Raw genomic sequence first — 20,787 nt, 5'->3', positions numbered from 1 at the left:
TGGGTTGGTACCCGGAGGAGGGCCTTAGATACTGAACGAAGTGAACGGGTAGGTTCATAGCGGGAGAGGTGTTCCATCAGATACTGCGGTCCCACACCGTGTAAGGCTTTATAGGTCAAAACCAGCACCTTGAATCTGGCTCGGAAACAAATAGGTAGCCAGTGCAAGTGGGCCAGGACAGGTGTTATATTCGCGGACCAATGGGTCCCCGTCAACAACCTGGCTGCCGCGTTTTGCACTAGCTGAAGCTTCCGAACGGTCTTCAAGGGCAGCCCTACGTAGAGCGCATTACAGTAGTCCAATCTAGAAGTTACCAGAGCGTGAACAACAGAGGTGAGATCGTCACTGTCCAGATAGGGGCGTAGTTGGGCTACTAAGCGAAGATGGTAAAACGCATTCCGCGCCACCGAGGCCACTTGAGCCTCAAGCGACAAGGAAGGGTCAAAAAGGACCCCCAAACTACGAACCTGTTCCTTCAAGGGGAGTGTAACCCCATCTAGAACAGGCTGAACATCCACCATCTGGGCAGGTAAAGAGCTCACCAACAGTGTCTCAGTCTTGTCTGGATTGAGTTTCAGTTTATTAGCTCTCATCCAGTCCATTATCGCGGTCAGGCAACGGTTCAGCACATCAACAGCCTCACCTGAAGGTGAAAAGGAGTAGAGTTGCGTGTCATCAGCGTACTGATGGCAACGCACTCCAAAACTCCTGATGACTGCACCCAGAGGCTGCATGTAGATGTTAAAAAGCATGGGGGACAAGACCGACCCCTGAGGGACTCCACAATGGAGAGTCCAGGGTGTCGAGCAATGTTACCCAAGCACTACCTTCTGGTGATGTTCCGCTAAGTAGGAGCGGAGCCACTGCCAAGCAGTGCCCCCAACTCCCAACTCCGCGAGCCTCCCCAGAAGGATACCATGGTCGATGGTATCAAACGCCGCTGAGAGATCAAGGAGAATCAACAGAGTCACACTCCCCCGTCCCTCTCCCGACAAAGGTCATCATACAGGGCAACCAAGGCTGTTTCGGTGCCAAAACCGGATTGAAACGAATCCAGATAATTGGTTTCATCCAAAAGCAAGGCTCTGTCCTTGAGCTTCTGTACACTCTTAACCCCTTACTGTCTTTCTGCACAGTCTTTCTGGAAAACTAGACTATCCAGCAGCCTACAGTCTGTACACTCCAGCTAAGGAATCAGGCTTTAAGTAAACCAAGAAAATGTTTATTGTTCACACTAGGAATAACAAGATTACTTATATATTTTGTTGACAAGTGTATGGTTTCATATATGATACCCTTATGTTCTTACTTCTTAATATTTGCCTCAGAACTCCTAATCCAATCTCTCTACAGCAACCTTCAACTCCCACCACCCATTAACTACCCAACCTCCACCCTGTCCAAAAAACACCCAACCTCAACCACCCAGACTCAACTGTCATTCTCCCTTTTATACCTTCAGCCATTCAAAACACAGCCAATCATCCTCCAGCATTCTACAGCCCATGTACTCCCCCTTCTCCCTCATTCCACTTACCATATGTCTTAGAATAAACCTGCACTTACCATATACACATTATATTCACATACAGGAACATCACAGTCCCGCCTGGCCCAGAGCTTCTGTTGGGCATAGGGCACGGAGCAGAGCATCTATGCAAAACCAAAGCAGAGAAAAATATACAGGAAAAAATAAGTAACTGGGTGTGCCCACCCCAAACTCTGCTCTGGGCCAGGACAAATCATACAGCCCAGGAAAGGGGAGGGTGTCCTCTACGAGATGCCACTGCGTCCCGCCTGGCCCAGAGCTTCTGCTCGGCGCAGGACACGGAAAAAGACTTCTATGTAAAACCAAAGCAAGATGGATCAATGGTCTGACTCATTACAAGGCTGCTTTCTCTATTCCCTAACTTATGTCTGTGAACCAAAATTCGGCTTGAACACAATGTTTTTGTTTAATTCTGAATGCAATATCTTTTTACTTTGCTCCATTGATGTTTTCTTATTTCACCTGCCTCTGATTTCAGAGTTAAGAAGTATCAATATTTTTAAGAAATTAAACTGGAACACCACAGTTCCTGCCATTTAGGACCTGGTTGTGATCAGGAAGCTGAAGGATCCTCGGGTATAATGTGGAGGAAGAGAGCAAAGAATCCAAACTCTTGGGATTGTCATCATCAATTAATGAAGGACTAACTGTCCCTTCACCCCAGCCAGCCTGAGTGACGGGGCTACGGACATGGGTGGTGGCTGAGACGCCCTGTAAGCATTTGGATGGCTCCCTCTACCTATTAACCCTTTCAATATAACAGGGGTGTTCATTTTCAGCCAGGGCCTTCCGATTCCTTTGATGAAGAGATTGCCAGTTTTCAGTGGCACTTTCTATTCAATCTTAAAAGGTCCCTTCTGTGTTCCAATGAGAGCCAGTGTGGTGCAGTGGTTAAGGTGCTAGACTACGACCTGGGAGAAGACCAGGGTTCGAATCCCCACACAGCCGTAAAGCTCACTGGGTGACCCTGGGACAGTCACTGCCTCTCAGCCTCAGAGGAAGGCAACGGTAAACCCCCTCTGAATACTGCTTACCATGAAAACCCTATTCGTAGGGTCACCGTAAGTCGGGATCAACTTGAAGGCAGTCCATTTCCATTTTTTCTGTGGCCCAAGGGTTGCCTTCCTGGATGGGCACACACATGCTAGCCAGGAGGTCTGATGATGCCAGAGGTGAATAATGATGGCATTTATAGACCTACTTTCAATTCCTCCTCCCTCAATTCAAAGCAGTGTCCTGGCCTTGTGGGAGGAGGAGAAGTTCTGCTTCCTGAGTTGGATTGATCAACTGAACAGATCTCCCACGCGCCCTCGCCTGTGGCCCTGTGAAAACCCTTCAAGCACATGGGCTCCTGCTGAGAGGAAGGGTGGGATATAAATCAAATAAATAAATAAATAATGTGCAAAGCCGAAGGAGGCTCACCAGATTTCAGAGGGGGCAGCCCATGCCGTGCCTGGCGGGGAAATAGCAGCTACTTTCTGCCAAGTGAGAAGCCTGGCAGGAAGGCACTCAGGACAGAGGTGCTTTTGCCCTGGGGGACACAGCCCCCTCCTTCCCCCAAAATTCCCTTCCCCTATAGGTATCACAGTCAGGTCATTTAACCCACTGAGGTCTGGTACGCCACTTCTGCACATGAAAACTCCACTCCCCACCCAAAACTACTCCTGTCCAGAAGGAATCTGCTTTAACCTTACTAAAAATGTCCATGTTTCACTTGGGATACTAAAGATCTTCGTAATGCACTCTGTTGCTTGCATAGTTGGCACTCAAATCTGATTTTCAATGTGATCCCTGCCCCCAATATTTCACTCATTTTATAAGAAGGCCTTCTCTGTCTTCTTTCTTCCGTTTTATGTGCTTTTCCTGTCTATTATTAAGCAGACTTCACTAACTAGTATTGGGTTTTAAGAGAGGGGGGGAAGGAGGCTCTGCTCCCTGGTGGTGGATGTTGTGATGGGGGATCCTGACAGGGTCAGCTGAAAAGAGGCCATCTCCTTACGGGCTGAGGGTCTCCCTTGCTATGGCTCCAGCCTTTTCTCTCCCTTCACCGGCTGGGGCTGCAATCTGGGGCATCTCCCCACCCACACAAAGGGGTCTCCTAATCCCCCTCCTCGCTCCAATGCCTTGCAGTTCCTCTCGTGCATCTTCCCCAGCGGCCCTGGGACTCCACCCCAATGCACAACGGGGAAAGGGGGCTCACCACACCCCAGAAGGAGCCACCGATGCAACAGCCCTTGTGCGAGAGATATGGGGTGGTGCTGCTTTTTCCCAATGGAACAGCCAGGCAGGAAGTGACATCGGAAGGAGAGGAGGCGCTTTGAAGGACAGATGCCTCTCCATCCTTCTATGTCCTTCCTCTCTAGGAATCTGGTTTCATATATTGTAAACAATCCCATATTATATGGTCTACCGTTTCACACACCCATCAGAAATATCCGAACTGACTCGCCCTATACTAAAAACATTATGACGAACTGCACAATGTTCCGTTAAAACACACAGTAGACAAACTTGTCGCAGTCAACCAGACTGATTAAATAATTGAAAATCACTCAAAGTAGGCAAAAGGAAAACACTCTACGTCCCATAATATCAGCTTCCCACCGATGTTGCCATTCCATAACCATTTCCCTCTGAAGACAACATTTAACTTCTCTCTGTAATAAAGAGAGACCAATAGCTGAATGCTGCAAAGCACTCTGGCAGTGAAATCAGCCAGCTCATTCCCCAATATCCCTACACGGGCAGGTATCCAACAGAACTCAAGGAAGATTCCCATGGAGCGAAGTTCTGTATTTAAAGTCCATATTTCATTAATCACATCCTTTTTGCAGGCTACACCACCAGACAGAATAGCCTGCAAGCCTGAAAGAGAGTCTGATAAAAGCAGAACACTTTCTGGTCCAACATCCTTAATTCTGTCATGGCCCCTTCGGAGGACTCGTCAGACGAGGATGACTCAGGAGTAACAGCCACACACCCAGAAGGGGAAACAGAGGAAACTCCTGAGAATGCAGCTCCTACTCCCCCTCAGCTGGAGAGCGTCCGAGACACAGCTGAAGCTCTTCAGCCCGAGTCAGGCAGTGCCCAGGAGGCTCCCCTCCCACCTGCAGAGCGGAGGAGACAGAAAGTCAGGCAGCAGAGGGGCCGGCCTGTCCGTTTAAGGCCGGCACGCTTGCAGAAGCCAGAGGGGTGATTGTTCCCACCCGTCTGCAGAGGTGTTCTTTAAAAGCCAGACCCTGGCTTCAGCGTGTTGCTGACTACAACGTCGGGCGTGACCTCCATGTGAAACGTAGTTCACAGACTCCAGGCCCTTCGGACTGAACCCCTGGCTTTCTGAACCACCTCGACGACGCTTATGGACACTGCTACTGGTAGTTGCTAGAAGCATTCCTTTCTGTTTCCTACTGAAGCTCTTTCCACATTTTAAGCACTTATATGGTTTCTCCCCAGTGTGAATACTTTGATGCAAAGTGAGAGGAATTTCTAGTAAAGCACTTTCCACATTCCAGGCATTAATATGGCTTCTCCCCAGTGTGAACACTTTGATGGGCAGTGAGTTGCTGTTTCCCACTGAAGCTCTTTTCACATTCTAAGCACTTATATGGTTTCTCCCCAGTGTGAGTTCTTTGATGGGAAGTCAGATTTATCTTCTGGTGGAAGCTCTTTTCACATTCTAAGCACTTATATGGTTTCTCCCCAGTGTGAATACTTTGATGAGCAGTGAGTTGCTGTTTCCTACTGAAGCTCTTTTCACATTCTAAGCACTTATATGGTTTCTCCCCAGTGTGAATTCTTTGATGCAAAGTGAGAGAGGAATTTCTAATAAAGCACTTTCCACATTCCAGGCATTTATATAGTTTCTCCCCAGTGTGAATACTTTGATGGTCAGTGAGTTGCTGTTTCCTACTGAAGCTCTTTTCACATTCTAAGCACTTATATGGTTTCTCCCCAGTGTGAATTATTTGATGGAAAGTGAGAGAGGAATATCTAGTGAAGCTCTTTCTACATTCTAAGCACTTATATGGCTTCTCCCCAGTGTGAATACTTTGATGGGCAGTGAGTTGCTGTTTCCTACTGAAGCTCTTTCCACATTCTAAGCACTTATATGGTTTCTCCCCAGTGTGAATTCTTTGATGGAAAGTGAGAGAGGAATATCTAGTGAAGCTCTTTCCACATTCTAAGCACTTATATGGCTTCTCCCCAGTGTGAATACTTTGATGGGCAGTGAGTTGCTGTTTCCTACTGAAGCTCTTTTCACATTCTAAGCACTTATATGGTTTCTCCCCAGTGTGAATTCTTTGATGCAAAGTGAGAGAGAAATTTCTAGTAAAGCACTTTCCACATTCCAGACATTTATATAGTTTCTCCCCAGTGTGAATACTTTGATGGTCAGTGAGTTGCAGTTTCCTACTGAAGCTCTTTTCACATTCTAAGCACTTATATGGTTTCTCCCCAGTGTGAATTCTTTGATGGAAAGTGAGAGAGGAATATCTAGTGAAGCTCTTTCCACATTCTAAGCACTTAAATGGCTTCTCCCCAGTGTGAATACTTTGATGGTCAGTGAGTTGCTGTTTCCTACTGAAGCTCTTTCCACATTCCAAGCATTTATACGGTTTCTTCCCAGTGTGAATACTTTGATGGAAAGTCAGATGTATCTTCTGACGGAAGCTCTTTCCACATTCTAAGCACTTATATGGTTTCTCCCCAGTGTGAATACTTCGATGGGAAGTGAGTTGGTTTTTCCAGCTGAAGCTCTTTCCACATTCTAAGCACTTATATGGTTTCTCCCCAGTGTGATTACTTTGATGGGCAGTGAGTTGCACTTTCCAGCTGAAGCTCTTTCCACATTCTAAGCACTTATATGGTTTCTCCCCAGTGTGATTACTTTGATGGGCAGTGAGTTGCACTTTCCAGCTGAAGCTCTTTCCACATTCCAAGCACTTATATGGTTTCTCCCCAGTGTGAATTCTTTGGTGGGCAGTGAGTTGGTATTTCCAGCTGAAGCTCTTTCCACATTCCAAGCACTTATATAGTTTCTCTCCTGTGTGAATACTTTGATGGGAAGTCAGATGTATCTTCTGATGGAAGCTCTTTCCACATTCTAAGCACTTATAAGGTTTCTCCCTTTTCTGGTTTTTGTTGTGGGCTTTACATTTTCTTTTAGAAATGAGACTTTTCCAACAATGAAAATATTTATTTCTTTTTCTTCCTTGATCTGTTTTTTCTCGGATGGCAGTTTTATGGTAGCCACTCCCCTGAGAAGCGCAAGATTTATTCCTCCTTTTCTCTTCTGCTTCAGGTTTCCTTCTCTGCTCTTCCCTCTTTTCAGATCTGTCTCTTTCCCGTCTCTCTTGCCCACATAGTTCTCCCTTCCTCTTGGCTTTCCATTCATCACCTTCTGCAAGGAAGAGAGAAACTGATAAGACCATGAGGGAAGAAATGGATCCTCAAATCACTGAACAATCCCAAATAACTTTGTGATAAAGGAAGAACTGACAGGAATTAGATGGGAGACGGATCTTACTCCAGGTTGAACAGTCTCTGTTGTCTGGTATTCAATGACAATTGGAGTGATACAGATTGTTGGATTTGGACCACAGTGATCTGGGTTCAGCTCCCAGTCAGAGGTTAATCCCATTGGGTGGTCCTGGGCCAATCACTCTCATTCGGCCTAGCCTACACAGTTGTACAGGTAAATAAAACAGCCGCAGCTATTCTCTTCGAAACTCTTTGGAGCAACTGAAGAGAGAAAATGAAAAGGGAAGGCTCCATCCTTCAGTGGCAGAGCAAGTAGACAGCAAGTAGAAGATCGCAAGGCGAATCCCCCACTTCAGCAGTTAAAGGACCTCAAAAGAGCCCTCAGATGTGCTGCCAGTCAGAGCAAATACTCCTGGACTGGTTGGGCAATGACTATGGCAGGGCTGCTGTGTCAGTCAACCACTCAAAGATGGCTCTCATCTGTATTTGTATTTCTTGCAACTCTTAAAAGTTTCCTCATGCTGATTAGTATACTGTTGTTTTGATTATGTTGTGATTTTAACATCTTGTACTGATCTCTAACACAAAAATTTTACTCCTTGTGAATTTTTGTTTACAATAAAATGGAGATGTACATGTTTTAAATCAATAAAAATAGACAAATTGTCTTATTCGAAAAGAACAGAAGGCATAAAAAAGGAGGTGGAGTCGCGCTATATGTTAAAAATATACATCCCTGCACAGGAATACAGGGAGATGAGCTTGGTACCTCCACCGAGAGTATCTGCATTAAAATTAATGGGGCAAGTAATAAAAGGAACGTGGTACTTGGAGTCTACTACCGACCACCCAATCAAGGAGAAGACGAGAATGTAACTTTTGAAAAGCAAATTGCCAATCGTCTGACTTGTGTTGGAGATAAAAAAGGAAATTCTAATAGCTCAATGGCAAGCAATTCCAACAAGGAAAAAAGGGGGGAAACAGAAGAAGCCAATGTGGTGGCACAGCTACTCAATGAGGATAGCAAAATGATAACAGATGACAAAGAAAAGGCAGAAGTGCTCAATTCCTACACTGGCTCAGTCTTCTCCCAAAAAAGGGTCTATGACCCTCCTGGGAAACATGAAGTGGAAGGGGCGGATTGGAGCTTGAGATTGATAAATGGTCAAGGAATACCTAATCATGTTGAACGACTTTAAATCTCCAGGGCCTGATAAACTGCATAATAATAATAAAATTTTATTTTTGAGTCGCCTATCTGGCCGAATGAACGGCCACTCTAGGCGACGTACAAATAGCATAAAATACAATATGAAAACAAGGACCGTAATCAATAATTAATGAAAACACATGACTAACCCACCCCAGAAGTCCCATAGGCCTGCCTGAACAGCCAGGTCTTCAAACTGCGGCGGAAACTTGGCAGGGAGGGGGCATGGCGAAGATCAAACGGGAGGGAGTTCCAGAGGGTGGGGGCCACGATAGAAAATGCCCCCTCTCTAGTCCGCACCAGCCTAGCTAGTTTAACTGGTGGGACCGAGAGAAGGTCTTGCGTGGCTGATCTTGTCAGGCGGCATAATTGGTGATGCTGGAGGCGCTCCTTCAGATAAACTGGGCCGAAACCGTTTAGGGCTTTAAAGGTCAATACCAACACCTTGAATTGGGCCCGGTAAACAACTGGTAGCTAGTGCAGATCTATTAGCACCGGAGTGATATGATCACGGCGACGGCTGTTCTTACTCAGACGTGCCGCCGCGTTCTGTACCAGTTGTAATTTCCGGACCGTTTTCAAGGGTAACCCCACGTAGAGCACATTACAGTAGTCTAAGCGGGAGGAGACCAGGGCATGTATTACCCGTGGGAGCAGATGGACAGGAAGGTAGGGTTGCAGCCATCGTATCAGATGCAATTGATACCAAGCTGCCCGGCTCACTGCCGAAACCTGAGCCTCCATGGACAGCTGGGAGTCAAGAATGACCCCAAGGCTGCAGACCTGGTCTTTCAGGGGTAATTTTACACCATTGAATACCAGGTCTATATCTCCCAACCTTCCCTTGTCTCCCACGAGCAACACCTCGGTCTTGTCAGGGTTTAGTTTCAGCCTATTCCTTCCCATCCATTCACTTACTGATTTCAGGCACTTGGACATGGTCTCCACAGCCAACTCTGGTGAGGACTTAAACGAGAGATAGAGCTGAGTGTCATCCGCATATTGGTGACACTGCAACCCAAATCTCCTGATGATGGCCCCCAGCGGCTTTACATAGATGTTGAATAGCATGGGGGAGAGGATAGAACCCTGTGGCACTCCACAATTGAGAGGCCAAGGGTCTGAAACCTCATCCCCCAATGCCACCCGTTGACACCTGTCTGAGAGATAGGAACAGAGCCACTGTAAAACAGTGCCCCCTATTCCTATTCCTCTCAGGCGATCTAAAAGGATACCGTGGTCAACGGTATCAAAAGCCGCTGAGAGATCCAGGAGGACAAGGAAGGTATATTCTCCCCTATCCAATGCCCTCCTCATATCATCTACCAGAGCGACCAAGGCCGTTTCAGTTCCATGTCCAGTCCTGAAGCCCGATTGGAATGGATCCAAATAATCTGCTTCATCCAAGTGTGTCTGTAACTGTTTGGCCACCACTCGCTCAATCACCTTGCCCAAGAATGGTAAATTAGAGACTGGACGAAAGTTGTTCAATTCTTGAGGATCCAAGGAGGGCTTTTTCAAGATGGGCTTTATTATTGCCTCCTGAAGGGCTAATGGCATTGCACCCTCTTCCAAGGATGCATTTACCAATGCCTGGATCCATTTGGTCTGCCTCTCTTTGCAGCTCATAATGAGCCATGAAGGGCAAGGATCCAGCAGACAGGTGGTTGGCTTCACAGTAGAGAGCACCTTGTCCACTTCCTCAGAAGGAAGAGGCTGAAATCGATCCCACCGGACCGGAATGCCATTGATCGCCTCCAGCTCACTTCCTGTGTCCACGGCGTATGGGATCGTGCTCTTCAGACGTTCGATTTTATCAGCAAAGTGTTTAGCTTTGCATCCTAGAGTATTGAAGGAACTGGCTGAAGAACTCTCAGAACCACTGTCTATTATCTTTGTGAAATCGTGGAGGACTGGTGAAGTGCCGGATGACTGGAGGAGAGCTAATGTAGTCCCTATCTTCAAAAAGGGCAAAAAGGAAGAACTGGGGAACTACAGACCAGTCAGCCTAACATCAATCCTTGGAAAAACTCTGGAGCAGATTATAAAGCAGTCAATCCGTAAGCACCTTGAAAACAGAGAACAAATCCTGCCAAACTAATCTTATCTCATTTTTTGATCGGGTAACCTCCCTGATAGACTGTGGGAATGCTGTGGACATAATATATCTCGAATTCAGCAAAGCTTTTGACAAAGTGCCCCATGATATTCTGATTAACAAGCTAGTTAAATATGGGCTGGATGGAACAACTATCAGGTGGATCCACAGTTGGCTCCAGAATCATACTCAAAGAGTGCCTATCAATGGTTCCTTCTCAAACTGGGCAGAAGTAACAAGTTGGAGCTCGGTCCTGTGCCCAGTGCTCTTCAACATTTTTATTAACGACTTGGATGAGGAGGTACAGAGCATGTTTATCAAATTTGCAGATGATACAAAATTGGAGGGCACAGCTAATACCACGGAAGACAGAAACAAAATTCAAAGGGACCTTGATAGGCTGGAGCATTGGGCTGAAAACAACAGAATGAAATTCAACAGGGATAAATGCAAAGTTCTACACTTAGGAAAAAGAAACCAAATGCACAGTTATAAGATGGGGGATACTTGGCTCAGCAATACGACATGTGAGAATGATCTTGGAATTGTCATTGGTCACAAACTGAATATCAGCCAACAGTGCTATGTGGCTGCAAAAAAGGCAAATGCTGTATTAGGCTGCATTAACAGAAGTATAGTTTCCAAATCGCGTGAAGTATTAGTTCCCCTCTATTCAGCATTGTGTTAGGCCTCATCTTGAGTACTGTGTCCAATTCGTGTCTCTGCACTTCAAGAAGGATGGAGTCAAACTGGAACAGGTTCAGAGGAGGGCAGCAAGAACAATCAGGGGACTGGAAACCAAGCCCTATGAGGAGAGACTGAAAGAATTGGGCATGTGTAGCCTGGAGAAGAGAAGACTGAGGGGAGATATGATAGCACTCTTCAAGTACATGAAAGGTTGCCACACAGAGAAGGGCTCAAGTTGCAGGAAGCCAGCTTTCAACTGGACATCAGGAAAAACTTCCTAACGGTTAGACCAGTATGACAATGGAACCCATGACCTAGAGAGGTAGTGGGCTCTCTGACACTGGAGGCATTCAAGAGGCAGCTGGGAGGGGTGGCTCTGGTCTGGCCAAGTCCCTTTTCCTACAAGGGTTGCTCCTCCCCCTCAAAAAAAAAAAAAGAGAGAGCAAATCTTGTACTAGCCTGGAAGAAATGGACTTCACCTGTTGAAATATAGGAAATGTGCAGATATAGGGAAGGCTTTTCTTACCTAACTGTTAGAGCCGTATGCCATCTCTGTTGGGAATGCTTTGATTTGGATTCCTGCATTGAGCAGGCGGTTGGGCTTGATGGCCTTATTCTATAATTCTATGATAGGGAAGGCTTTTCTTACCGTCTGAGTCCCATTCCCTATAACAACGTGGTGCTCTCCAGAGCTTGTGGGAATCCCATTCCCATCAGCCCCAGTTAGTGTGGACAATGGTCACCGCCTATGGGAATGAGACTCCAGCAATCTGCAGAGCACACCATGATGGCTACCCCAGTCTTAAAACGGTCTTCCTCTCCCCCAAATACTATGATACACTGCCAACACTCTGCTCCAGATCTAGGAAAAAGGATAAACTAAGAGGGAAGCTTTGGACGTGTCTTCCCAAAGCCCGGAATGCCAAATGTTGCACCCAGTGGGCTTTATTAGAAATTTAAATGGAGCTCAGCTATGCTGTGTTAGCACTTGGAGAAACATTTTAGTGAAAAATTCAGATGAATTGGAACATTGTTTAGAACGGCATGACTAGACCTCTGTGTTCAGAGAACAGATGGCTGTCCATACAAGGTTATCTGCAGAAGATTAAGAATCAAAGCTGAAATAGGTGGCAGTACATCAGAACATTCGGGTTCATTAAATATAGAAATATGGAATTTGAAAACAGATATTTATGACTGATACCATGGACCATGAAAAAGACAAATAATTGGGTGTTAGAACAAATTAAACCAGAACTGTCACTAGAAGCTAAAATGGAGAAGCAGAGGTTATCATACTTTGGACACATCATGAGAAGACATGATTCACTAGAAAAGACAATAATGCTGGGGAAAACAGAAGGGAGTAGAAAAAGAGGAAGACCAAGCAAGAGATGGATTGATTCCATAAAGGAAGCCACAGATCTGAACTTACAAGATCTGAACAGGGTGGTTCATGACGGATGCTGTTGGAGGTCACTGATTCATAGGGTCGCCATAACTTGTGATCGACTTGATGGAATATAACAAATTATGACTAAACAGGGGGCCTTACCAAGACAGGACAGAGTCCTACAAATCTCCTCCATGACTTCGTTATGCAGAGCTCTCTGGTCAGGATTCAGCAAAGCCCACTCCTCTCCCGTGAAAACCACAGCCACATCCTCCAAAGACACTGGATCCTAAAAGAGAAACAATACATTTTGTCATCATAGAACGCATAAAGATTATCTACTACCTACGTGCAAAATGTAGTTTAAGGTGAGGTGACTGGTCATTGTTCTAAGGACTGAAACCTTCTTAAATGGCATTCACAGCTTTTGTTGAGGTGGCTTTGGGAGACGCAAAGAGGAGGGGGAAAATTCATTCAGACCCATGGACAGAGAGGCACCCAGGCTGCCCCCAGCCTCTCCCACTTCTGAGTCTTTCCCCTACCTGATCTGGGGAGACAGCAACAGCTTCTCCTCCACCAGAAAGGGGATATGATTTAGTAGGTCTCGCTGACATCATTCCATCACCTGTGAAAAAGAAAATAGGCCCAAAAGCCTATAGTACGTAGTACGCTATTCTCAGAGATTAAACCATAGAGGTGTAACTGCACAAGGGTTCTTATTAGCTGAGTGAGTTTCAGGTGTTGATTCACAGTTTACGTTTCGGGTGTGTGATAAAACATCTCTCCTCATTTGAGCTCTAGGCCAGAAACCAAAGTGATGGTTCCCACGTACAAAATCATGATGTAAGTAGGAGCAGTTCTGAGCCGTGGAAAAGGCTGGAGACATGAGTGGAAAATGGAAATAGACTGCCTTCAAGTCATTAACGACTTATGGCAACCCTATGAATAGGGTTTTTATGGTAAGCGGTATTCAGAGGAGGTTTACGATTGCCTTCCTCTGGGGCTGAGAGGGAGTGACTGGCCCAAGGTCACCCAGTGAGCTTCATGGTGGTGTGGGGATTTGAACCCTGGTCTCCCAGGTTGTAGTCCAACACCTTAAGCACTGCACCACACTGGTTCTTGGAGACAAGACCAAAGGAGTCAAAATCAAGAGAGAAAGACCAAATGGATATACGACCCATTAATCCTTACCCAGAAGCCTCTGCCTGCAGTCTGATGGAGTCCTCTCTGCCTCAGGGAAATCAGTTCCTATTTCTGCATAGAGACCCTTTTCCTGAAACAGCACAATAAGAACTCAAGTCACATAATGGGGATGAGGATTAAAAGAGGACTGAGAGAGGGAAAACTCAGAGGAGTATTTGATATAGAAAAGGAAGGATAGACGCAAACCCCTTAGAGATACTTGATATCGGGGTAGCCAACACTGCGCCCTTCAGATGGAAATGGACTCCAATTCAAATCAGCCCCAGCAAATACAATGAACGGCCAGCCACTATAGGACTTTTACTTGAACATCTGGAAGGCACAACGATGGCTGACCCTGGTCTGGATGAAGCCCTCTCACCTGCTGCTCTTCCTGCTTCTCGTCCTCTGCCAGGCTCAGGAGGAAACCTTCGCACAGGGCCACCGCCTGGGAACTGGTCTCCGCTCCACACTCCCTCACCCAGCTCTCCATCTCTGGGGGCAGGACAGCCAGGAACTGCTCCAGGATCACCAGGTCCAGGATCTGGTTCTTTGAGTGTCGCTCTGGCTTCAGCCACTCACGGCAAAGAAGGTGGAGTCGGCTGCAAGCCTCTCGGGGCCCCTCAGCCTCCTGGTAGCGGAAACGCCGGAACTGCTGGCGCTGCACATCTGAGCTGAGGGGGTTCTCCCCCAAGATCTTCTGCACGTTTCCCCCCAAGAATTCCTCCCCATGGGTCTCAGGCTTGATGGCATCAGGGCCAAGTCCTGCTTCAGAGGTAGGTGAGTCTTGCTGTTCCATATTTGATCTCTTGGTCTTTCACGGGGTCCTCATCCCTTCTCTGCTTCAGGGAATTGTTTTCTGCCTTCTGAGGCCACGTTCAGAAGGAGCAGGTCCACTTATTCTGTGAGCAAAGCCAAATAGGGATCACTATGCCCAGGCCGAAGGCTTGCAGAGCAGGAAAGGTGCTGGGTAAGAATAGTCAAATGTGAAGATTATTCTTTCTACCATATAACCTTTGATAAAAACCCAGTGATGGAGCCTACGTCTTACTTTGAAGATGGGTGTCTGGATGGTTGACAGATCTCTGATAGCAGCTCCAAAGGGCCCCAGGGACCAGCATCATCCTCATTACCATCTTATTCTTAATTAAAAACTAGCTAAACAAGCTTTTAGGGGACGGGCTGTAGCTCAAGTGGTGGAGCAGCTGCTTTGTACACAGAACGTCCCACTTTGAATCTCCAGGCAGGGCTGGGAAAGACTCCCTGCCTGTAATCCTGGAGAGACGCTGCCAGTCAGTGCGGACAATACTGAGCCAGATGGAGCAATTGTCTAATTTAGTATAAGATCCTATACTCCCTAACTTATCTCTGAACTTTTCCAAGCCTCTCCTGGAATACAGAATTTTGGTTTAATTGTGAATGAAATATGTTATTCTTTTCATCTCTTGATAGATTTGCTTATCTTTTGAACTGTCCTCTTTCAGAGTTAAACGTGAGCTCTGTTGTTGCATATTAAATTAAATTGGAACACTGTGGTTCCTGGAGTTTATGACCTGGTTGTGATAAGGAAATGGAAGGATCTTTGAGTGTAATGTGGTGGAAGAAGAAAACAAAGAATCTACATTTTGGGGATTGACATCATAAATTAAGGAAGGACTGACTTTACCCTCACCTCAGCAGGCATTGAGTGATGGGATATGGATGCGGGTGGGGGCTGCCCTGCCCTGTAGGCATTTAGATTGCTCTCTTCACCTATTTACCCTTTTAATAAAACACGGTTGTTCACTTTCAGTCAGGGTCCGCCGAGTTTGATTCCTTTGATGCCAATTTTCAGTAGCACTTTCTATTCACTCTTAAAAGGTCCCTTCTGTATCCCAGGGGTTACCTGTCTGGATGGGCACATGTGTGATAACACCAGTCAGTGTGTGAATAATGGGGGCATTAATAGGCACACTTTCAATCACCCCTTAATTCAAAGTGGTGTCCTGGCCTTGGTGGGGAGGGAGAGGTAGCTCTCCTCTCTGATTTGGATGGATCAGCTGAACAGACCTCCTGTGCGCCCTGCCCTGTGGCCCTGGGAAAACCCTTCCACCAAATGTGCAAAGGTGGAGGGGGCTCACAAGATATCCGAGGGGGCGACCCATGCAGTGCTTCGGGGGAAACCACAGGTACTTACTGACAAGTGAGAATTAAAGGGACTTTGAACGGAGCCCCCCCAGATTCCCTTCCTGTCTAGCCATCTGCTGCTGCTTCTGGCATTTAATGACGAATCAAACTGCGCTCTTGACCAGGGAGCCACTTTCCTCCAAGGGAAGAGCCCGGCAGGAAGTGACGTCAGAGGGAGAGGAGCCCCATTTTCTTTGAAGCCTCCCGCACCTCCTCCTCCTCCTCTTTCCTTTCTAGGAATCTGGTTTCGTTTATTTTAACCCTCACGAAGTCAAGCCGCCTGATGATCTCACAGAGCGGGAGCCAAGAAGGAAAGAGGCGTTGCGCAGCATGGAGGAAGACACGGAGCTCCTGCCCTGTAGTGAGTCAGAGCATGGGGGTCGATCTAGCTCAGTGGTGTCTGCACTGACTGGCAGCAGCTCTCCAGCATTTCAGGCAGGGAGTCTGTCCTTGGAGATTGAACCTGGGACCTCTTGAACCTGGGACCTTCTGCATGCAAAGCAGCTGCTCTACCCACTGAGCTGTGGCTCCTTCCTGGGGGTTTGGACACTCTTGGGGGCTCAAGACAAATATATAGATAATAGAAATATGGGGAGGCTGGCAGACAAGGCTCCCAAACTGGTTTGGCTTGTGTGAGAAGGGAAGATGTGATGATATATGTTGCTGTATCTGGAAGATGAATGGAACCGGAAAGCCAAGTCAGTTCAGCTACTTTTGTCAGTTAGAGAAGGTTAAACTCAGTTTAACAGAAAGAAAGAAAAAACGCCTCCACTGGAGTGCAAGAGACTCCTGCCCAGCGTATGGCTTTGCTATAAAGTCTAAAATGATGCTCTGAAAGCCTGAGACACTATACAGCATGCCTTGTATTGAGGGATGACCTTGTCCTGAAGTCTCAATGGGATGCAATGGAGGTCCTGTGAATGGGAATTAAGAGGAGGAAGGGAACTCGAAACCCATCTGCTTACTTTGTACACTGAGCTGCACAATGCCAAACACGTAGCCATCAACATATAAGCACTAGCAAGACCCAAAGTGTAAAAAGGTTCCATATTGAACTCAGAATTGAAGTTGAAAGATTCCCATTTCTTAAGTTAGACTTACATTACACAGCCCAAATTAAGAAACAGCAGGACAATCTGTTTCAAGTATTGTTGTCTTTTCCAATCTCCCCTGTTCATCTTCTCAGCTGTCCTTGGGAGGAATGATAACAATTCTCTCTTGAAGAATTAAGTCCTTGTGCTTTAGTCGATAAGAATACTTTTCTATACAGAGATGCTTTTAGATGGTGATTTCATAGCTGTAAGTACAATACACTATTAACCATCTAGCATCCTTATGCTGCAAATGTATAACTAATTACAGCACGTACCACAATTAAATATTTCGCACATATATCTCCCTTGCACTCATCTCAGGGAACAACAGTATAAACTCATCTTTCCGAAAGACCAAGATATATAATAAATAAGAGAATACTTTTACGGGTGATTATCATCATTAATTTCAAAAAGATGTTATACTGTATATGTGTGTAAGTAAGTGTACTGCCTTCAAGTCGATTCCGACTTATGGCGACCCTATGAAGAGGGTTTTCATGAGACTGAGAGGCAGTGACTGGCCCAATGTCACCCAGTGAGCTTCATGGCTACGTGGGGATTCAAACCCTGGTCTCCCAGGTCCTAGTCCGACACTCTAACCACTACACCACACTGGCTTATCCTATACTGTATGTAGGATAAGCTAAACTTGTCAGTGAGTCCATTTAAACCAAAAATCTAAAATGTAACACAATATGCAGATTTTGGCCTTTGTCACAAGACATATGGATCAATTCTCTAGTGAAATATTTTACCTCTTCTGGAGTATATAATCTATAAATTGCGTAGTTGATGGTGTTGGTACAAATATAACATACATCAATAGATTGACACTTAGTGAAACTGTTCAATCTGAATTTCCTTCCATCTTTAGGATGAACATGCTGTTTTATCTGTAACGCTTATGAGCAACATGAACATTTGCCACGTTTCAAATCTCCCCTAGAGATGGATCTAATCCTGTAACTACGTAAATCAGAACGGACCACCTTCCCTTGAATAATGGCTGCTCTGCATTGCACTGTAAGTGGAATTCTTCATGACTCCCTGGTCTATAGCTGTTGCAAATCAGGAGACCTCCCAAAGCCTCTTTGCAAAGTTTTCACTTTTCCCTTTGGGGGAGGGGAAGGGGCTTTGTTAACATTCACTAACACTTACTGTGTAGTAGCGTTTGCAGAAAATAATGTCTGGGTGCTACAGGCACTCAGACAAACCCAGCACAGTGTGATGGGATAGCCCAAATAATGGCTTAAAATGTGCAAAGAGTGTGCTAAAATCATTTACATAAGCTTAGAATGGCTTCGCTTGTAGTTTAGTAGTGCACAGAGGAAAAAAGTTCTCTTCTGAAAATGGGTTTCTTAAACCCTCCCTTCTAGACAAAGCATTGTTTTCTTATAAAGCAGAGTACGGTACAAGATACAGTGTCTGAGCAGACAGGCAATATGTTACATTAACATTTGGATTGCGGTCTCCACCTATTTACCCTTTTAATACAACAGTTATTTTCAGTTGGGTTCTGCTGAAGTTGGTTCCTTTGATTCAAAGGTTGCCACTTTTCAAGTAGCGCTTTCCATTCAATGGTGAAAGATCCCTTCTGCATCCCAGGAGTTGCCAGCCTGGATGGGCCCACGTGTGTCAGCCAGAAAGAGTGATGACACCAGTCAGTGCGTGAGTAATGGGGGCGTTCAGAGACCTACTTTCAATCCCTCCTCACTTAAAGTGGTGTCTTGGCCTTGAAGAGATCAGGGGGAGAGTAGGAAGGAGGTAGGAGTGATGTCATGCCTGAAATCGAAGGTGTCAGAGACAGACACGGCTCTGGTGCTTTCTCTTGTTATTAAAGCTATAGACAGAAGCTGTGCCCCTCATTAAACTAACTGCTCTTTCTAAGAACTTTGCTCTGCTCTAGTGCTAACTAAGCACAGCTTCACGACTCCAAGACATTGACTCGGCATCCGGGTCCCCCCCAAGTCAGTTTAAGTAGGCCTGGATTCAACGTGCAAACAAAGGCTCCGCCTCAGTTCTAACTGTTGAACTTTCCACCTGAAGCGCCTCCCAGCGCAGGGTGAAGGTGGTTTAATCTCAGCTTCCCTCTCCGACTGAAGGGGGCTGCTAGATGTCCGTTCGGCTGTGGGAAGCTGGGCAGCACTCAGCTGGGAAACATCTGAAGTGCAAAGCTGAGTGTCTGGTGTGGGCGCCATGGGCATGTTCAGTTGGGCCAGGCAGTGCTTCAATAGGGGAGTCTGGGGCTGAGCTGTCAAAGACAGGGGTTGAGTCGCCCTGTGAGTCCACCCCTCTGCTTGCTCCCTCTCCGGGTTCCTCATCATGTTTCGCCCTCCTCTATCCGCCCTCTCCCAGCCTGGCTCATGACAAGTGATAACACCAGTTAGTGTGTAAGTAACGGGGGCATTCAAGATCTGCTTTCACTCTCCTCACTCACTGTGGGGTGTCTTGGCCTTGCCAAGAGAGGAAAGGAAAAGGGTCCCCTCCCTGATTTGGATGGATCAGCTGAACAGGTCTCCTATGAGCCCTCCCCTGCAGCCCTGGGAAAACCCTTCAGCCAAATGCACAAAGGGGAAGGGGATTCATGAGATTTCAGAGGGGGACACCGATGCCACGCTTGGGGCAAACAGCACTTTCTTTCACTCAAGTTAAGATCCTGGCAGGAAGGGGCTTTGGGGTACACACAGCCCCTCCAAATTCCCTTCCTCTCTAGGAATCAAGTTCTGGTCATTCAACACACTGAGGTCTGGCACACTGATTCTGTATAGGAAAGCTCCACTTCCCACCCAAAACTACTCCCATCAAACAGCATTCATTTGCAATATGATCCCTGCCCCCAAGATTTCACTCAGGGGACCAAGGCCTTGCCTATTTTTTTCTTCGCCCATCGGTTGTTAAGCAGATTCCTCAGCCAGATAAAAACACCCCACCTCTCCACCCAGCTGCAGTCTACCACCATTATTTGCATATCTCATTAAGTACAATTCATTTTCAAGAGGAGGGGGAAGGAAGCTCTGCTCCCTGATGGTGGATGTTGTGATGGGGGATCCTGACAGGGTCAGCTCAACATGGGCCACCTCCTTACAGGGTGAAGTTCTCCCTTGCTATGGCTCCAGACTTTTCTCTGCCTTCACCGACAGGGGCTGCAATCATAAGGAGTCTCCTAATTTCCTCCTCACTCCCCTTTCTTACACTTCCTCCTCTGCATCCTCGCCCGCAGCTCTGGGACTCCCCTTCGCCCAAATGCCCAACGGGGGAGGGGACCGGACCCCAGAAGGGGCCACCGATGCAGCAACCTTGGGGGAGAGACAGGGGGGCAGTGCTGCTTTTCTCCAAGGAAAGAGCCAGGCCGGAAGTGACTTCAGAGGGAGAGGAACCGCATTGCCTTTGAAGAGCATGGATTCCCCTCCAACCACTTCCTCTATCCTTCCTCCCTAGCAGTCTGGTTTCCTTTATTTTAACCCTTATGAAATCAGGCAGACGGATGATCGCTCAAAGCGGGAGCCAAGGAGGAAAGAGGCCTTGCAGAGAACAGGAAGACGGGGAGCTGCTGTCCTATACCGACTCAGAGCACTGGGGTCCATCTAGGTCACTGCTGTCTGCACTGGCTGGCAGCAGCTCTCCACGGTTTCAGACAAGGAGTCTCTCCGAGAGCTACCTGGAGATGCCACTGGCGACTGAACCTGCAACCTTCTGCATGCAAAGCAGCTGCTCCACCCGCTTGTGCTTGTAGTCGAAGCTTTTTCCACATTCCAAGCAGTGTTATAGTGCTGATAGCCCCAGTGTGAAGTTTTGATGGACAGCAAGATTTTCCTTATAGCTGAAGCTCTTTCCACATGATAAGCCTTTATATGGTCATTCCCGAATGTGAATTCTTTGATGGGAAGCAAGTTTACTTTTCCAGCTAAGGCCCTTCCTTTCATA

At 46.7% G+C, this 20,787-nt stretch overlaps 1 protein-coding gene and 1 pseudogene across 1 annotated transcript in view; both read right to left on the bottom strand.

Annotated features, from left to right (window-relative positions):
- The window catches only part of LOC133378946 (zinc finger protein 420-like), a 32,726-nt pseudogene extending 16,827 nt beyond the window's left edge, over positions 1-15,899 (bottom strand).
- Positions 1-20,787, bottom strand: part of LOC133381510 (zinc finger protein 44-like) — a 71,060-nt gene that overhangs the window by 14,137 nt on the left and 36,136 nt on the right. The gene's annotated exons all lie outside the window — the stretch shown is intronic.

The sequence above is a fragment of the Rhineura floridana genome, chromosome 3 (assembly GCF_030035675.1).
Source record: "Rhineura floridana isolate rRhiFlo1 chromosome 3, rRhiFlo1.hap2, whole genome shotgun sequence".
Classification (NCBI taxonomy): domain Eukaryota; kingdom Metazoa; phylum Chordata; class Lepidosauria; order Squamata; family Rhineuridae; genus Rhineura; species Rhineura floridana.
Note: the sequence above shows the minus strand (reverse complement) of the source record. Positions and strands in the feature narration are given on the sequence as shown.